General features: G+C 55.9%; 1 protein-coding gene across 1 annotated transcript in view; it reads right to left on the reverse strand.

The window, feature by feature from the left end:
* Window positions 1-20,122, reverse strand: part of FBXL18 (F-box and leucine rich repeat protein 18) — a 92,459-nt gene that overhangs the window by 6,732 nt on the left and 65,605 nt on the right. The window lies entirely within an intron of this gene.

Below are 20,122 nucleotides of genomic sequence, written 5' to 3' on the forward strand. Positions count from 1 at the left end.
CACTCTACTGTTTGGCTCTAAGCGAGACACTCTCCGTGCGCAGGGGGCTGGCTGCGGCCATAAATCTCGGCGCAGGGCCCTCCTTCCCGCTGCACGCACGGGTACTCCCGGTCGTCGACCCCGCGTCCCTACCGCACCAGATGCCCCGCTCTCCAGGTCAGGGCCTGGGGGCCCCGAGACTGCGCAGGGAATCCAGCCAGAAGCTTCCCCTTTCACCAGAGAGAGGGAGCGGTCCTGTCCACTCCGTGCCACCATCTTCCATCCCCGCGGTCACCGGACCCTGAGGTGGCCTGGGCCTCACCGCATCGCTGCCTAGGGTAGGGGCGCCCGGACGGGGTGCTTACTCCTAGGAAGGCTACGTGAGGCTGGGATGGGCGCGCGACTACCCACCTGAGCCCAACTCTGGCTCTACCTGTGCCATCGAGGGGCGACATCAGGGTCACAGTGGCTTCTCAGAACTCAGCCTGCCACCCCTCTCTGCAGACCGTGCTTTAATCCTGGGCCATTGTTCTGCCCTTGGAGCCCTCTGAGGGCGCACCATGCGGGGAGGGGGACTTTTTTGTGTGTGCACGGAGGACCAAGCAGGGTGTCTGCAGGCGCCGTGCCTGTAGGTAGGGGCTCATCTGGCTCCCCACCCGGTACCAGCCCACCTTCTCCTCCTTGCCGGGGACACCTCCGGCTTTTCCCCGTCTGGCCCCAGTTCGGCACCCTGGTCGGCCACCCGCTTTGGCGCAAATAGGCAAACCACCGGGAGAGCAGGGATTGGTCCGGCGCTGGTAGCAGCCTGGTAGGCGCGGCAGTCTTTCTACTCCGGGTGGGGGGAGGGGCGTGGGGGGATACAGGGGTGCAGATCCACACAGGGTGTATTTGCAACAATAACGCTTAATGTCACCAACTTTGTCTCTTTATCAGAGCGGCGGGGAACAGGCCTTCGTGCTGGCGACCTGCATCAGGCGGCTTGCTCTATTGATGGGGACGGCCACCTCCGAACCACCACCTCTTGGCTCGGGACTTCGGGTGGGGACAACCGCGCAAGGGGGAGGCATTCACCCCTTCTGGGTGCCTCCCGAGAGCCTCACTGTGCCAGTGACACGACGGCAAACTGGCACGTGGCAGATGCCGTAGGCGGAGGGTTTGGAAACCTTGCTGGGAAACACTCACCCGGGGAGCTCCTTCCTAGAATTTCTAAAAGCACATGAGGAGGGACCGAGGCCCTCTGGCCGAGCCCAGGAGAATTTGAGCACTCGCCTCGCGGCGGAAACGCCGCCTGGGAGTGGAGAGGCGGCTGAGCCACATTCCAGCCGCGCCTCCCCCCTGGGCCCCAGCCCCGCGGCGCCCCAGGAAGCGCCTCCGAAAACAAAGCTCTGCGGTTTCAGCCCAAGGTTAAAGTCCACCGTGAGCATTTTCTTCCCCCAGAATCCAAGAGCGATTGTGTTTCTCCAAATAAACCACCAATAAATCAGCACTGGGCCGCCTGCTGAGGAGCTCTGCTGACCTTGGGGAATGGATTTCCTGCTAGACCCGTCAAGAGGACAGGCGTGGGGAGAGGGACACCATGCCAGCCGTGCCCCCTCCAGAGAGAAGCGGAAGAGGCACTGGCCAAGGGCATTCGTGGGGGTTTAGGTGGTACTGGTGTGCCCGGAGGGGACGGGGCGGCAGTGCCGGCTTGTGGGGATGTTACCGTGGGAGATGGTCGCTCTGGGGAACGCCGACTGCGTGTTCACTGAGCGCCCAGGGTCCCCGCCCTGTTCTAGGCGCTGGGAAAGAGACATGAGGGACAGAAAAGGCCTCTTTGGGGGCCTTCTTTGTCCGGGTGTGCCTGGGTGTGTTCCCAGCCAGTCTGTGCGGTGTGACTAATGGGATTTATGTTATGTCAGCACCAGGGTGACTAATGGAAGGCCCGGCAGCACGTGTGTTTGGGGAGGGGTGTGCCTGCCGGGGGGCGGGGGGGCGTCACTGTACCTGGGGGGGAGGAGGGGGCTCCCCGGTCCCCTCCTCGAGGTCCCCGTCTCCTGCCGCTGGTTCGCAGCTTTGTTTGGGCCTCTGAACCCCTGCGTGGCAGGCCTGTGCGCGCTGAGAGTTCTGCAGCAAATTCCTCCGCCAGCCTGGCCCCCACAGGCGCCTCCATCCCTTCCCACCGGCCTGACCCACGTGGCCCCGGCAGATCCTTCCACAGCAGAACCCTCCGGATTCCTCTCTTTCGGTCGGAAAATTCCTTCCGATGCAAACCCCTGCTTCGCGCAGGCTTGGAGCCCTCGGACATGGGCATTGTCACGCCCATTTAACAGGCCAGAAAGCAGAGGTTCAGGAAGAGAAGCGACAGGCCCACACAGCTAAGACGTGGCGGGCTTCCTCAGCTAAGCCAGGCAGGGCGCTGGGGACACGAATGTGGAGCCCCTGCATCCCCGGGAGCCCCCAGCCTGCCGTTCCCTTTCCTGTCCTACCCCGTCCATCCTCTCCACCTTCTCCTGGGGCCTCTCTCCTGCCCTCGCCTGCGGGGGAGGCAACAGAGGTCAGAGGTTAATGGGAGCCCATTTGGCCTGGGCCCAGTAAGGGCAGGGCGAGGTCAGGCTGACCCAGGGAGCCTGGCCCACACTCCCAGCTGGGAGGGGGCTCCCAGTTCTGGGCTCAGCACGCACCCGGAGAATCCCATCTCCCCTCCCGCTCTGGGTCTCCCGGTTTCTGACACACACACCCCAGTCTCTGGGCATTCCTCTGGGTGTCTGCTCCTTGCATATGTGTTGTGTCCCACACATCTGTGCCCCTGTTAGAGACACACTCGTCAAAAGGGTCCGTGTGAGCAACAGAAGTGGGGGGACTTCCCAAAGTCACCGAGCCTGGGTGGCAACAAGCAAGCCAGCCAGGTTTTGGCCCAGCTCTGCACCTCTCGTGCTCCCCGCCGGTGCTCTGTGGCCCGTGCTGGCATCTCCAGCGAAGGGGCAGCAGGGCCTAACCCTTCTTCCGAGGTCTCCCAGGAGTCTCCCATCCCCACAGTCTCCCAGGATCTCTCTCTCTCACACATACAGACAGACACACACACATACACACACACACACACACGCACGCACGCACGCACGCTCGCACGAGAGCGCTAATCTCTTCACCCACCTCCCTCCTTTTTTTTTTTTTTTAATCCTTCTTTGGCATTTTCTTTCAAACAGAAAATAAAAATATTTCCCATGGCTGCAGCTTTGAAAGCTTCCCTTGCCTTCCTGCCTCTCTCCCTCACCCCCACCCCCATGTCAGTCCATTTCCAGAGTCAGCAGAAAGTCAAAAACAAACCCAAAAAGATCAAACCCGACAGGCCCCCCTTCCCGCGCCCCTCCACTTTCTCTGCATGTCTCCGGCTGTCTCCACCCTGGAAAGGAGCGGGAGGTGGGCCCCCCACTATACACGCACACACGCACTCGCATACTTTCTGTGCCCACAGGGAGTCTCTTAAGAACCTTCTAGAACCACCCTGCCAGAAAGTCCTGCTTACATGGTTCCTTCTGCTGGAAATACGTGGGTTCTTCCCCACCCTCCCCTGTCCAGCCCGGCTCACCTGGCCCAGCTCCCCTGGACCTTCCTCTGGGAGGCCATCTGTTGTGTGTTGAATACCCCCCAAAATTCAGATGTTCAAGTCCTGACCCCCAATACCTCAAAGTGTAATGCTATTTGGAAATAGGGTCGCTGCAACTGTAGTTGCGATGAGGTCATATTGGAATACGGTGGGCCCCAATCCAATATGACGTGTGTCCTTATAAAAACAGGAGGCAGACAGAGGCAGAGGCCTGGAGCACATCCTCCCTCACAGCCCTCAGAAGAAACCAGCACTGCCCACACCTTGATCTTGGGTCTCCAACCTTCAGAGCTGAGAGCGAATACATTTCTGTTGTTTAAGCCGCCCAGTCTGTGACCTTTTGTTGCACCCGCCTTAGCAAACTAACACACCATCCTAATTTTTTTTTTTTTTTTTTTTTTTTGGTTGAGCCACATGGCTCGCAGGACCTTGGTTCCCCAACCAGGGATCGAACCCACGCCCTCGGCAGTGAAAGCACAGAGTCCTAGCCACTGGACCGCCAGGGAATTCCCATACCATCCCAGATTTAAGTGCCCACAAGAGTCAGGCAGGAAACGCAGATGAGCAGAAGTGGGACAGCACCCAGAGGGGATGACTGGTCATACCCCAGACGGCAGTCCCCAGGGGGCTAGGTCTGCTGTTGTTCGTGGGCAGCTGGTGCATCAGTCAGAATGCGCTAGGTTATGCTGCAGTGACAAAAATCCCCATCTCAGTGGCTTATCGCAACACATAAAATGTATTCTCCCTGACACATCGTCTGCTCTGAGCCTGGGCAACCCTCCAGGGCAGCTGAACTCCATGCGGTGACTCAGCAGCCCAGGCCGCTTAAATTTCCTGAGTTGACCACCTCAGTGTGAGGCCATCACAGGGAAGAGAGGATCACTGCACAGAGGACTTTCACTGCCAGAGCATTTATCGTTCCTTATATTTATCCACTTATGTTTAACAAATACTCACTGGTCAGGCTCTGTGCTAGGCCCTGACGATAAACTGGTAAACACAGTGAACCAGAGTCCTGTCTTCGTGGAGCTTACAGTCCAGTGAGAGGGACAGTTGGTTAACAAAGAACTCTTAAGGGTGGTGAGCACTGCCAAGGAGAAGGCCCAGGGGCAGGGGGAAGAGCCAGACCATGCAGGGCCTCAACCTAAAGCAAGAAAGATATGTTTTCAGTGGGTCCCACAACTAGGAAGCCCAGAAGTATAACACCTTCAGGTATGGATGGATCAAGGACACACACTGCCCCCTCCCTCTCAATTATAATTCCCTCTCCATTGGACCCATTCTCTCCTACAAACATCCATTTTCTCTATGTGGTAGGATATGGCCAACCTCACATCTGCAGCAAGAAAGAGGCAATGCCCCAGGAGTCTATGGGGAGAGATGGTAATGCTGGACAGAAAACAGACTGCAGATGAGCTGTCTACCCGTCACACTCTTCTCTAAGGGCAAGATCTAATCAGACCTGAGGAATGACTGATGAATGAAATTTATCACACAGCCTTGCCCGAAAGGCAGAATTTCACCAGGGTGATTGTACTGGCCACAAACTCTGCAGCTTCTCCAATCGCTCCTCCACCTTCCATTCCCCCGCCTCCTCTTTCTCCTCCTTCTCTCTTGTTGTCTCTCTGTCTCTCTCAACACCCTGCCCACACTGGTCACAATTCCAGTTCCAGATGATTAAATGCCACACTGTGGGGCATGGGGCCTGGCTCCCCGAGTGGGAGTGGCTGTCATGACACATTGTATCTATGAGGATGGCCACACAATGTGTCCCTTCTAATCTGTGACCTTGACATTCCTCCCAGTGGAGGTAGAACCTTGTGTCTCTAACCAGACACGTGAAGTGACACTGTGACTTCCAAAGCAAGGTCAGAAAAGGAGACACAATGTTGCCCCTTCCAAGCTGGGGTTTGAACTCAGTTCTGTCCGTCCCTGGCCGGGCTGTCCTTGCTGGGGGGTGGTGACTGAATGACCACGGGAGGAAACAGGAGGGAACTGTGGAGTCAGCCTACCCGGGTTCAAGTTCTGATTCTGCCATTCACTTGGTGTGTGACATTCACATGCCATTTCCCCTCTGAGCCTCAGTTTACCTGTCTGTAAAGCAGAGCTGAATGAACCTCCTTTCCTGGGATCAGGTGAGAGTGTGTGTGCCTACACTGACCATGCAGATGGCCCCGAGATGCTCATTCTGAACGCTAGCAGGCGCTCAGGTAGCCAAGGGGGCCTGGAAGCCCCGTGCCCCAGGTGACCAGCGCCTCACCCTCTGCTAGTGAGGGCTGGGTACCAGGCAGGTGCTCAAGAAAGGACGGTTTCCCAACTGGCACTGCATGGACTGTGGTCAGCCCTGTCCCCAGGCCACTGCCCTAGCGCTTCTTGACCAGGACAGGACCGAAGCCAACTCTGTTGCTTGTCCGGAGCTACCATGACAATGGCCATAAACTAGGTGGCTGTAGACAACAGAAATTTATTCTCTCACAGTTTAGACCCGAAGTTCAAAATCAAGGTGTCAGCAGACTTGGTTCCTTCTCGGGGGCTGTGATGGAGCGTCTGCTCCAGGCCTCGCTCCCGGCTTCTGGTGGCGGCCAGCGTCCTCAGCATTTCTTGGCTCGAAGCTACGTCACTACGATCTCTGCCTCCATTGTCACAAGGCTGTGTGTCTTCATGTGGCGTCTCCTCTCTGTGTGTGTCTGTCTCTTGTGTTTCTTCTCCTCTTCTTATAAGGACACCAGTCATATTGGATTAAGTGTCCACCCTACTCCAGCGTGACCCCATCTTAACTAATTACATCAGCAATGACCCTATTTCTAAATAAGGCCACATACTGAGGTTCCAGAGGGTAGGACTTCACCCTATCTTTGAGCAACACACAATTCCCCCTACAGCACTGACCTTGGGCCCTTGCCCCTCTGCCTTATCTCAGCTCCAGGACACAACTCAAAGCCTCTCCTGCAGAAGGACTGGGGTCCTCCAGCCAGCCATGATGCAGAAGGGGAGATGTCTCGGGGTGCAGGGGCAGTGCTCACATCCCCCAATCGGAGGGCCTGCAATCAGAACCTGCGGTGACCTGGGGGGCTTCCCCTGGTCAGACACAGGGCAGGCTGGGAGGAGCGGGAAGTGAAGTTGCCCACCCAGCAACGCTTGACAGACGCTAGAGTGAGGTCAACCGCTTCCCCTGCCGGCTTCTGCACCATCTCTGGGGTCCCTGGCAGGCTGAGCCCAGTAACACACCCTGAGATGGGGGGAGAGAGGGGGATGGACTGGGAGTTTGGGGTTCATAGATGCAAACTGTTACATTTAGAATGAGTAAACAACAAGGTCCTACTGTATAGCACAGGGAACTATATCCAATTTCCTGGGATAAACCATAATGAAAGAGAATATTAAAAACAGGATGTCTACATCTGTACAGCAGAGACGGGCACAACATTGTAAATCAACTATACTTCAATTTGTAAAAAATTATATATAAAAAAAAAAACGGGGCTTCCCTGGTGGCGCAGTGGTTAAGAATCCACCTGCCAATGCAGGGGACATGGGTTCGAGCCCTGGTCCAGGAAGATCCCACATGCCACGGAGCAACTAAGCCCGTGCGCCACAACTACTGAGCCCATGTGCCACAACTACTGAAGCCCGCGTGCCACAACTACTGAAGCCCACGTGCCTAAAGCCTGTGCTCCACAACAGGGGAAGCCACCGCAATGAGAAGCCCTCGCACCACAATGAAGAGTGTCCTGCTCGCCGCAACTAGAGAAAGCCCGCGCGCAGCAATGAAGACCCAACGCAGCCAAAAATTAATTAATTAATTAATTTAAAAAAAAAAACTAATAACACACCCTGTTCTGGCTGTGTTTCCTTGCCTATGTCACTCCCCTGCCTTCCTTGGGCTGCCCCCCCGCCAAGTAGACTACCTGCACTTACATCCTGATGGCAGGGATCTGCCTCTGAGGGGCCCCTCCTACAGCCACCTCCTGCTGACCCTGCTCCAGCCACGTCATCTCCACCCCTGAGAGGCCAACAGCGGCTCAGAAAAGGCCGCCTCTGCCTGGGTCACCCAGGCTGCAGCTGGCAGGCCCAGAGGTCCTACTGCACAGCCTTTGCTGGTCTGCTCAGGTGCGGTGTGGGCAACAGCACTGCTATGTCTTGGGATCTTGTTATGATGTGGCAACAGAGGCCCAGGTGGGGGAAGGGACGCGGCCAAGGTCATGGGGCTGAATGGTGATGGAGAAGGGATTTGAACCCGGATCTCTTGGGAGCTCCTGTCAAGATGGTGGAGTAGGAGGACGTAGAACTCACCTCCTCCCACAAATACATCAAACAAATACATCAAAAATACATCTACAGGGCTTCCCTGGTGGCGCAGTGGTTGAGAATCTGCCTGCCAATGCAGGGGGCACGGGTTCGAACCCTGGTCTGGGAGGATCCCACATGCCGCGGAGCAACTAGGCCCGTGAGCCACAGCTACTGAGCCTGCGCGTCTGGAGCCCGCGAGCCACAACTACTGAGCCCACGTGCCACAACTACTGAAGCCCGCGTGCCTAGAGCCTGTGCTCCGCAACAAGAGAAGCCACCGCAATGAGAAGCCCACGCACCGCAACAAAGAGTGGCCCCTGCTCGCTGCAGCTAGAGGAAGCCCGCACACAGCAATGAAAACCCAGTGCAGCCAAAAATAAATAAATTAAGAAAGATCTCCACATAACTGGGTAGGATGAAAGGGAAAAAAAAAAGAGGAAACAGGGGCTTCCCTGGTGGCACAGTGGTTGAGAGTCTGCCTGCCGATGCAGGGGACACGGGTTTGTGCCCCGGTCCGGGTAGATCCCACATGCCGCAGAGCGGCTGGGCCCGTGAGCCATGGACACTGAGCCTGCGCGTCCGGGGCCTGTGCTCCGCAACGGGAGAGGCCACAACAGTGAGAGGCCCGTGTACCGCAAAAAAAAAAAAAAAAAAAAGGAAACAGGATGGGACCGGTGCTCCTGGGAGGGAGATGAAAAACAGACCTCTGACCATCTTGTTCCCTCCCAAAGGCCCCTATCACCCCTCTTACAATCATCTCCTACGTGTTTGTCATCCCTACAAGCCTAAGAGGCTGTATCAGCCCACTTGCGCTGCCACAACAAAGACAGGGCAGCTTAAACCGCAGAAATATATTTCTCACAGTTCTGGAGGCTGGCCATCCAAGAGCAAGGTGTCAGCAGGGTTGGTTTCCTCTGAGGCCTCTCTCCTTGGCTTACAGACGGCCGTCTTCTCCCTGTGTCCCCACATGGTCATCCCTCTGTGCCTGCTTGTGTCCTGATCTCCTGTTCTTATAAGGACACCAGTCCTGTAGGATTAGGGCCCACCCTAATGTCCTCATTTTAACTTAATTACCTCTTTAAAGGTCCCTTCTCCAAATACATTCTGAGGTACCAGGGCTAGGACTTCAACATATGAATTATGGGGGGGAAATTCAGCCTGTCTTAGTGCACTTGGGCTGCTGTAACAAAAATACCATAGATTGACTTAAACAACAGGAATTTATTTCTCCCAGTTCTGGAGGCTGGGAAGTCCAAGATCAAGGAACTGGCAGGTTTGGTGTCTGGTGAGGACCCGCTTCCTGGTTCACAGACAGCTGTTTTTCACTGTGTCCACACATGAGAGAAAGGACAGAGGGTCTCTGGGGTCTCTCTTACAAGACCACTAACCCCATTCACGAGGGCTCTACCATCAAAACTTAATCACCTCCCTAAAGCCCCCACCTCCTAATACTATCACTTTGGGGCGTTAGGAGCTCAACATACAGATTTTGGGGGCAGAGACATTCAGTCCATAATACAGCCCATGCCAGGGGCCCTTTGCTTTCTTATCACTCTCTCCCCCATGCCCAGCCCAGTAGACCTCAGTGAATGTCCACTCAATGAATGAGTGGAATGACGTCATTTTGGTAGGGTTTTCAAGGATGAATAGAAGTTTACTAGGCAGGGAAAGCAGAGACAGGCACTGGAAGAACAGCCTTGCTAAGGTTTAGAGGGCCCCCAGCAGGGTCTGCCTGGCTCACAGAGAGCATGCTGGGCCTGTGGGAGGGGAGAGAGTCAGGCAAGGCCTCCCATCCCAGGCAACTGGCTATCCTGGGTCAGCACAGATGACAGTGGCCCTGGGATGCACATTGCGGCCCTGCTGACCTCCTGCCCATGAGCTGGGCTTGTCCACAAGGAGCGGGGCCCTATCACCTCAGCCCACAGGAGCCCAGCTCCAGTGATTTTATTTTATTTATTTTTTAAGACTTTTTTTTTTATTTTGGTGTTTTTTTTAATTTTTTTAAACTTTTTATTTTTTTAGTTTTTATTTTTATTATTTTTTTAAAATTTATTTTTGGCTCCATTGGGTCTTCGTTGCTGCACGCGGGCTTTCTCTAGTTGCAGCGAGCGGGGGCTACTCTTCATTGTGGTGCACGAGCTTCTCATTGCAGTGGCTTCTCTTGTTGCTGAGCACAGGCTCTGAGCACGCAAGCTTCAGCAGTTGCAGTACGCAGGTCCCAGAGCACACAGGCTTCAGTAGTTGCAGAGCATGGGCTCTAGGGTGCAGGGGCTCAGTAGTTGTGGCACACGGGCTTAGCTGCTCCATGGCATGGGGGGATCTTCCTGGACCGGGGCTCGAACCCGTGTCCCCTGTCCATTGGCAGGCAAATTCTTAACCACTGCACCACCAGGGAAGTCCCATGGAGAGCTTTCTTGTTCTTTCAGGTATCTGAGGTCTTCTGCTAGCGTTTAGTAGGTGTTCTGTGAGAACTGTTCCATGTGTAGATGTATTTTTTATTTTTTTGTTTATTTATTTTTGGCTGCGTTGGGTCTTCGTTGCTGCGTGCAGGCTTTCTCTAGTTGCGGCGAGCAGGGGTTACTCTTCGTTGTGGTGCGCGGGCTTCTCATTGCAGTGGCTGCTCTTGTTGCAGAGCACGGGTTCTAGGCACGCAGGCTTCAGTAGTTGTGGCATGTGGGCTCAGTAGTTGTGGCGCATGGGCTTAGTTGCTCCATGGCATGTGGGATCTTCCCGGACCAGGGCTCGAACCTGTGTCCCCTGCATTGGCAGGAGGATCCTTAAGCACTGTGCCACCAGGGAGGTCCCTCCCATGATTTTAGGTATATGTTTTCCCCTTCATGCCTGGGTGGGTTGAGTGGTATTTATTCAAACTCATTTTATTGGTGCTGTGTTGAAGGCATAGAAATCCTTCTCGGAGAGTTTCAGTGCTCTTCTGGCAACAACTGCATCTTCATACACAAGGTACAAATTACGTGTCAGCTCAGTTCATTGTCAGTCGGGAGCTGCCCCCAAGCATCAGGCAAAGGAGGCTCGGAATGTTCTGGAAGCTAAGTCTGGCTGGAGGCAGTGGAAGCCTGAAGGGTCACAGTCCCCAAAGGCACTGGGGACAGGGGACGTGGACGGGGTACAAAGGGGGGCGATGGGGGAACACATCCCACCTCTGTGATCTTGGTCCGGATCAGTCTTCTCATCTGTAAAGTGGACTCTGACGTGAGTGCTTGGCCCTGGGAACCATGCATATCGCTACCCAAGGTGTTGTCGCCCACTGCCTGGCCGGGCCTGGCATGCTGGGGGCCATCTGTAGACCTCCAAGGAAGGAGGCAGCAGTGCCAAAGGAAATGAGAAGCGAGAACAGAAGGGCCAGGGGGGTGGCGATGTGAGAACGTGGCCCTAAGGTCCTTTGACACCCCTGTCGGAAGGTGGGGTTCCCATCTCCTCCCCTTGAGGCTGTGGCCTCCTTGACTGCTCGACAGAATGGGCAGCGTTCCGGGTCTGGGCCAGGCCTTCCAAAGCTGGCAGCCTCCGTTCTTTGCCTCTTGGGGTGACACTCTTGGAACTCAGCCACCACCCTGTGAGGAAACCCGAGCAGTCCCGAGGAGCGCCCACGTGGAAGGCGACCTCCGGTCACCAGCCTGGATCCACGTGAGCCACCTTGGAGGTGAGTGTCCAGCCCCAGTACCTGTCCCAGCAGACACCACGCAGGGCAGGGGCGAGCTGATCCTGCCAAGAGACGCCAAGCCACAGATTCACAAGCGAAATAAATGACTGTCGTCGCGGTAAAGCCACTAGGATTGGGATGGCTTCTCACGTGGCAACAGATGACTGAAACGTGGGGTTCAAGCTGAAAAGCGTTTCTGAGGCTACGCTTCATAAGCCCACAGGAGGCCTCTACCCCAGGCCACCCACCGCCCAGGCTCGCCCTGTGGGTACCACCGCAGTGGCTGGTAAGTGCTGGTAAACGTTCAGTGTTGGATGGTTCTCAGGGGTGGACAGGAGGGGAGCCCTGATTTGTAGCATCTGCCAATCTCCGTGGTGTAAATACTCCCAACTTTGAGCTGCCACTGAACACAGAAGTTGGGCAGAGATGAGCAGTGACCCACGTTTATGTGGTGTATTTACAGATGCAGCAAATGGAAACCGTCTCAAAAGCATAGAAAAGAGTAAACTGTGGGAAAATAATTAGGAAATGATGAGTTTTGAGTCCTCACCATCTTTGTTTTCCATACGGTTTATTTAGTTGTAAGTTTTTATCACCTAACTTTTAGTCGTAGCTGTGTTTAGCAACTAGTTTACAAGATTCCTACCAACTTCAGTGAGCCCTCCCTAGCTGGTGGGAGCCTCAGCAGGGGCCCGGAGGTGGGAGGGGTGCGGGAAGGGTGCTCAGTCACACGCAGGACAGACACAGCCCCCGTCTTCCGAGGTCACAGATTACTGAGGCATCGTGAGTTTCACTAAACTCAACTTGCCCTAGACAGAGGGCGGGGAGTGGGAGATGAAACTTGCCCTTGGTTCCATCCTCCCTGCCCCAGGCCCCCACTCTGTTCTAGGAAAGCCCCTTCCCCAAGGGCAGCCCCAAGGACCAGGCCTCCACAGCCCCCTGCACAGTGAGGTCAGTGGAGACCCAGTGGAACAGGAGAAGAGGAACCAGAAGGTTCCATCAGGTCTGAAGCTTAGCTGCTAAGAGCTGAGAGCTGGAATAACTGGAGGCCAGGGGGCTGGAACCACCTGAAGGTAGATGCCGACCGTCAGCTGGGACCCCAGCCAGAGCCGTGGGCGGGAACCCACCTACGCAGCCTCTCCAGGTGGTGGGAGCTTCCCCGCAACGTGGACGTCTCAGGAGTTCTCCCGTGGTGGCTCAAGGTTCCAAAAGCAAGCGTCTCAGAGAACAAAGGTGTGTCACCTTTTCCGACAACCTGGCCTCGTGTTATGGGCTGAGTTCTGTCCACAAAAGTTCATATGTCGGGAACTCCCTGGCAGTCCAGTGCTTAGGACTTGGTTGCTTTCCGTGCCGGGGCCCGGGTTCAAAATCTGGTCAGGGAACTAAGATCCTGCAGGCCACCCAGTGTGGCCAAACAAAACAAATAAAATCATAGGTTGAAGACCCAACCCCCATACCTCAGAATACAACCTTATGTGGAAATAGGGTCACTGCAGACGCCATTAGTTCCAGCGTCCCACTGGAGTAGGGTGGGCCCCTAGCCCGGGAAGACTGGCATTCTTACAAAAAGGAGAAATTTGGACACACAGACAAACACACACAAAAGGAGAATGTGGAGAGGACGGCAAAGATCAGAATGATGCTTCTATAAACATCAAAAAATATCTCCCTCCATGCTCTCCTAGAACTTGGCCATGTCTCCAATCAAAAGGTGGGACCTATGCCCCCCCTTGAATCTGGATTTGTGACTTGCTTGTAACCAGACTGTGGCAGAGGTAACACTGAGTGGCAGCTGCTGCCTTGTTCACTGGGACACTACCTGTTGAGCCCTGAGCTGCCATGTAAGATGTCCCATACCCTGTGGCCGCCACATTGTGAGGAAGCCCAGGCCATACAGAGAGACCGTGAGGAGGTGTTCTAGCCAACAGCTCCAGGCGTGGTCCCAGCCACCTGCCATCACTAGCCACCGGACAGATGTCTTCCGATGATTCCCATCACCATAGCCTTTGAGTCTTCCCAGCTGAGACCCCAATCATCATGGACCAGAAACAAGCCATCTCCACTGCGCCTTTCCCAAATCCTTGGCCCAGAGAATCCACGAGCGGAATAAAATGATTGTTTGCAGCACTAGGTGTGGGGGTCATTTGTCACGTAGCAGTACTAACTAAGTAGGTGTTTCCAAAATGAAACAGCCACTCAGTCTGTGGGGTCTGCAGGGAAAGCCCCAGACATAGCCTGGGGTGCCAACAACAAGGGCATCGTCCCAGAGGCAGGGAATGCAGAATCGAGCTTTTTTTTTTTGGCTGTGCCGCATGGCTAGTGGGGCGGCTCCTTGACCAGGGATTGAACCCAGGCCACGGCAGTGAAAGCCCAGAATCCTGAGCACTAGACCGCCAGAATGCAGCATTTTAAATTGTGCTCATTTTCAATTACAATGTCATACACGCTTCCGTAAAAACTTCCAACAGGAGGGCTTCCCTGGCGGCACAGTGGTTAAGAATCCGCCTGCCAATGCAGGGGACATGGGTTCAAGCCCCGGTCCGGGAAGATCCCACGTGCCACGGAGCAACTAAGCCCATGAGCCACAACTACTGAAGCCCGTGCGCTGCAACAAGAGAAGCCACCGCAATGAGAAGCCCGCGCACCGCAGCGAAGAGTCGCCCCCGCTCGCCGCAACTAGAGAAAGCCCGCATGCAGCTACAAAGACCCAACGCAGCCAAAAAAAAAAAAAAAAACTTCCAACAGGAGTATGTAGAATAAGGGAGGGACCCCGGGGTCTCTGCTGGTCACAGTGTGGGCCCTTCCTGATCTTTCCCTTGGCCTAGACCTACAGACGGGTTCTGGGGGTTTGTTCTGCACCTGCCAGACCTCCAAAGGAGACGAAGAATGTCTTTACTTGTCTGTGTGTCCGGATCCATCTCACTTTTTCCCAACACTCTTGCATGAGTTTGCTCAGGCTGCTGTAACAAATACCACACACTGGGCAGCTTAAACAACAGAAACTTCCTTCTCACAGCCTGGAGGCTGACAGTCCAAGACGAAGGTGTCGGCGGGGCTAGTGTCTTCTGAGGCCTCTCTCCTTGGCTCGTAGATGGCCGTCTTCTCTCTGTGTCTTTACGTGGTCGGCCTTCTGTGTGCATCTGGGTCCTAATCTCTTCTTAAAAGGATACCAGTCATACTGGATTCGGGTCCACCCTAAGGACCTCACTGTACCTTCATTACCCCATTAAAGGTCCCCTTTCCAAGTATGGTCATATTATTGAGGTACCGGAGGTTAGGACTCCAACCTTTGCATTCCGGGGGGACACAACTCAGCCTGTAACACCCCCTGAACCAAGGTCTGAGTGGCCCTAGAAGGTGGTTGCAGAAAACAAACAGGGAAAGGGCTCTCCAGGCGGAGGACGCAGCCTGGGCAAAGGCCCAGAGGCCTTTATCATTATCTCACCCGCTCCCAGCTTATCTCACTTGGCCCCAGCCGAAGAGCTAGGAACCAGACGATTCTCCAGGGAAATTACTTGGCAGGCACTGAGGTGGGGTCCCTGAAACACCTATAGTCGAGAAGCAAGTCAGTTACCTCCCCGGGGGCCAGTGGGTAGAAGGCAGGAGGCACCTCAGCAACTTCTTAGGTTGAAGAGCGTCCCCCCACTGTGATGCACCCACCAGCCAAGGGGCTGCAGCCACCGCCAGAAGCTGGGAGAGCCTTCAGGGGGAGCACAGCCCTGCCAACTTCTTCTTTTTTTTTGCGGTACGCGGGCCTCTCACTGTTGTGGCCTCTCCCGTTGCGGAGCACAGGCTCCGGACACGCAGGCTCAGCGGCCATGGCTCACGGGCCCAGCCGCTCCGCGGCATGTGGGATCTTCCCAGACAAGGGCACGAACCCGCGTCCCCTGCATCGGCAGGCAGACTCTCAACCATTGCGCCACCAGGGAAGCCCTTCTTTTTTTTTTTTAATATTTATTTAGTTAGTTGCACTGGGTCTTAGTTGCAGCAGGCAGGCTCCTTTGTTGCGGCACACGGGCTCCTTAGTTGTGACATGTGAACTCTTGGTTACAACATGCATGTGGGATCTAGTTCCCCGACCGGGATCGAACCCCGGCCCTCTGCATCGGGAGCACGGATTCTCATCCACTGCACCACCAGGGAAGTCTCCCTGCCAACTTCTTGATTTAGGACTTCTGGCCTCTAGGATTATGAGAGGATAAATATCTCCCGTTTTTTTTTTGTTTTTTTTTTTTTTGCGGTATGTGGGCCTCTCACTGTTGTGGCCTCTCCCGTTGCGGAGCACAGGCTCCGGACGCGCAGGTTCAGCAGCCATGGCTCACGGGCCCAGCCGCTCCGCGGCACGTGGGATCTTCCCGGACCGGGGCACGAACCCGTGTCCGCTGCATCGGCAGGCGGACTCTCAACCACTGCGCCACCAGGGAAGCCCAATGTCTCCTGTTTTAAGCCACTCACTCTGTGATAACTTGTTTGGGCGCCACAGGAAACTGGTCCAGCACAATTCCAGCTGGACCAGCCTCCTGAGACCTGCTCTTCCCAGCTCACGTTCACCGGACTCTCCACCCAGAGGAGCTTGGAGTGTGGCCGGGAAGGTAGGCAGGGACCCAGCCAACCCAAGAATGAGGGCCAATGCAAACGGCCGTCCCCACACAGGGAAGTTCTTTGTGGCCAGTGTCAGTTTTAAAACACGACCCCATCAGAAGGTGGAATGTGAGTCCCCACTCTGAACCAAGATAGGCCTGTGAGTGCTTGGACCGGAAGCAGTCACAGGCCTCTGCCAGCATCACCTGCCGGCCCCACAGGCCTTCCTGGATCCGGGCCTGCCAAGCTCTGAGATGACCCACACCTTGCGACCGCACGAGAGACCCCAGGCCAGGAGCTGCCCAGGTGAGCATCTTCCTGATTTCCTGACTCGCAAAATCCTCAGCTAAATAAAAACAGTGCTGAGGGACTTCCCTGGTGGTGCAGTGGTTAAGAATCCACCTGCCAATGTAGGGGACACGGGTTCGAGCCCTGGTCTGGGAAGATCTCACATGCCGCGGAGCAGCTAAGCCCGTGCGCCACGACTACTGAGCCTGCACTCTGGAGCCCGCGAGCCACAACTACTGAGCCCGTGCTCCGCAACAAGAGAAGCCACCGCAGTGAGAAGCCTGCGCACGGCAACGAAGACCCAACACAGCCAAAAATTTTTAAAAATAAATTAAAAAAAATAAAAGTACTGAGCTGCTACGTCTTGTACCAATTGGTAGCATAGCCATCGTAACCAGAACAGCCTCTGGGCCCAGTGTGAGCTAATGCTGAACATGGGTGGCCGGTGGGCAGGCCAGGCCGAGTGCCTTCCACCCACTCCCTGGCTGGGCAAATGCACGCCAGTCTGACGTGCCAGCATCCTGGAGAGAAAGCCAGCCATAAGGGGTCGGGGGTCTCTCACCGGCCCCAGTGGCTGCGCTCCTGGCAGAGACACGCCCCCATCCGCCGCTCTCTCCACGGCCACGCCCACCACGACCTGCCCAGCCCACAGCGTCTCACACGCAGGGTGCTGGAGCCAGGACAGGCTGCTCAGGGGTCTGGCTTCAGTAGCAGCCACGAGGCCTTTATTTTGTCTGCAGCCCTGACCGCCTGGCTCCTCTCAGCTGCTTTGATGTTGGTATTTAAACATCACGCGGAGAACCTGAGCCTTCCCAGAGCACAGCCGAGACCCACATGCACACACGTGCGTGCTCACACACCTGCTCCCCAGAGAAGCCAGTGGAGGTCACTCCAGAGCGGGCCCCACCTCTGCCCAGCCCGCCCTGCACATCTGGGTCAGCGTCCAGGGGCTGCCGTAACTTAGTCCCACGCGCTGGGGGGGCTTCCAGCCCCAGGGGTGCGCTCGCTCACAGTCTGGAGGCCAGGGGTCCGAGATCAAGGGGTCAGCAGGTCCTGCTCCCTCTGAAACCTGCAAGGGGCCCTTTCCTGCCTCTCCCCCCACTTCTGGGCATGCCCGACGCCCCCTGGTGCTCCTGGGCTTACGCCTGCATCGCTTCAACCTCGGCCTCGCCCATCACACGGTCTTCCCGTGTTTCTGCCTCTTCCTCTTCCTACAAGGACACCAGTCACACCACCAAATCAGGGCCCACCCTAATGACCTCATCTTAACTCCATGGCCTCTGCAAAGACCCTACTCCCAAATAAGGTCATACTCACCGATAACAGGGGTGGGGGGTTAGGACTTCAACATACCTTTTTGGGGGAGACATAATTCAACCCACAAAAGCATTCTTCGGATGGTTCTGAGTTCAGGCTCCCCCTCCTCTGTGGGCGCCTCCTCTGGCCTCCCAGGGCCCCTCACTGCCCCATCCCAGCCTGGACGCCTGTGTCCCCTGCCCGACAACTGTGGGTGTCTTGGGGCAGGAATGGCCATATTCCACTTGGCCTCCAGGTGCCACATGGTACCCAGAAGTCCTCCTGTGGGGGGAGGGGGAGGCTCTCAGGCACACAGGTGGGCGCACCTGCCATACACAGGAAGGACCAAGCTTGCTCCTACACGAGATGACCCCAGCCTCTGCCCTTGACCACAGGCAGCTCATGGGGTCCAAGCAAACCAATGGTTAAATTTTTAAAATACCCCTAAGTTGGGGCTTCCCTGGTGGCGCAGCGGTTAAGAATCCGCCTGCCAATGCAGGGGACACGGGTTCGAGCCCTGGTCCAGGAAGATCCCACATGCCATGGAGCAACTAAGCCCGGGTGCTACAACTACTGAGCCTGCGCTCTAGGGCCCACAAGCCACAGCTACCGAGCCCATGCACCACAACTACTGAAGCCTGCGCGCCTAGAGTCCGTGCTCTGCAACAAGAGAAGCCACCGCAACGAGAAGCCCATCGACACAACTAGAGAAAGCCCGCGTGCAGCAACGAAGACCCAACGCAGCCAAAAATAAATAAATAAAATAAAATACTCCTGAGCCAGGTTTTGGAGAGCTACTGCCCGAGTCCCTTTGACCTGCCAGTACCTTGGCCCTCCCCGGGACCTCCGGACTTCCCAGTAGCTGAAGGATGGACACCTGGCCCCGCACGGGCCCCGGGGGCACCAGCCTAGGCTCTGTCTCCTCTGACTGACTTCTGCCGTGTGTAAATCCTGTGAATGTCACCCTGACCCAGACAAGCCTGTCCCAAGCTGGGGGCTGGGCTCGGCCAAGCAGGAGGGGTCCTCGGGATGCGGCCCAAACCTGTACCGAAACAGGGTGTGCGTGGGAACAGGTATGTGGGGCCCGTGGCAGGTGCCTCGCAGGTGTGACCCCATGGAGGTCATGTCCATGCTGAGCAGCTGTAGGCAGCCGGCTCAGGAAAAGAAGGAAGCCACAGAGAGCGAAGAAGCTTGTCCTCATCTGGAAGGCATCTTCCATGCCCCCAGCCCCCGTGGGGTGACCATGGTGGGGAATCAGAGTTGGACAACGAAAGGAAGTCCTCCGAGGGCTCCCAGGGGGTGAGAAGCTTACGGAGATCTGGGGCAAGAGAACCCTCCTGGGAGGCCTCTACCCTTTCGGAGCCCCTCTTTATTCTTCGGGATGCTTTCAGCTACAAGTAACAGAAAACTCGACTAACAACAACTTAAGCCTAACACACCATTGTAAAGCAATTATACTCCAATAAAGATGTTAAAAATAATAAATAAATAAAGTCTACGTTACTGAAAAAAACAACAACTTAAGCAAAAAAGGCACTGACGCTCTCACATAACAAGAAGCCTGGGGCTTCCCTGGTGGCGCAGTGGTTGAGAGTCCGCCTGCCGATGCAGGGGACGCGGGTTCGTGCCCCGGTCCGGGAGGATCCCACATGCCGCGGAGCGGATGGGCCCATGGGCCATGGCCGCTGAGCCTGCGCGTCCAGAGCCTGCGCTCCGCAACGGGAGAGGCCACAGCAGTGAGAGGCCCGCGTACCGCAAAGAAAAAAAAAAAAGCGGCAGCAGCCTGGGTCAGGGGAACGGAGGTAGGTTAGATCAGCAGCTTATTCACCTCCGACTTTAACGCTATTCTCTTGGCCACTGCCTCAGAATCAAAAGACGGCTGCTGAAGTTCCAGACATTCTATCCCACGTCTCGTTATCCTTACCATTTCGGTGTATGTCGGACCGGTTGAACTTCCAGCTGCCAGCATCAGCACATCTGAGGGCCTTCTCAGCGCCCACAGCTTGACTGGGTGGGGATTAACACCTTGACGGATGGGAGTCAGTAGATCAGGTCAGCGTCCTGCTCCCTCGCCCTTGGGTGGCAGAGCTCAGAGGTGTGCGCTCTTCGCTGTCTCCCAGGGGGCTTGAGCTCTGGTTGCCCACGGCGGTCACCTAACACTCCTTTCATTGGCCCTTTTTTATTCGTGCTTCACCTCCCACTTCCCTACAGGGGTTCCCTCACTTGCCCTCAAACCCTTGTCTCAGGGTCCGCCTCTCGGGAACCCGAGCTAAGACAATGTCCTAAGACAGGAAGGAAGGAGCAAAACTACTCGCACTGCTTCTCCCTCTTCTCACCAGGGCAGGAAAACCTCCCCCTCACCCCTGCTCGACTTTGCCGCACGTCCCATTTGCCAGAAGGGGGTCACGTGACTACACTTACACGGCTCGCTGGTCAGAGCAGGTGAA

The sequence above is a fragment of the Globicephala melas genome, chromosome 15 (genome assembly GCF_963455315.2).
Source record: "Globicephala melas chromosome 15, mGloMel1.2, whole genome shotgun sequence".
In the NCBI taxonomy this organism is placed as follows: Eukaryota; Metazoa; Chordata; class Mammalia; order Artiodactyla; family Delphinidae; genus Globicephala; species Globicephala melas.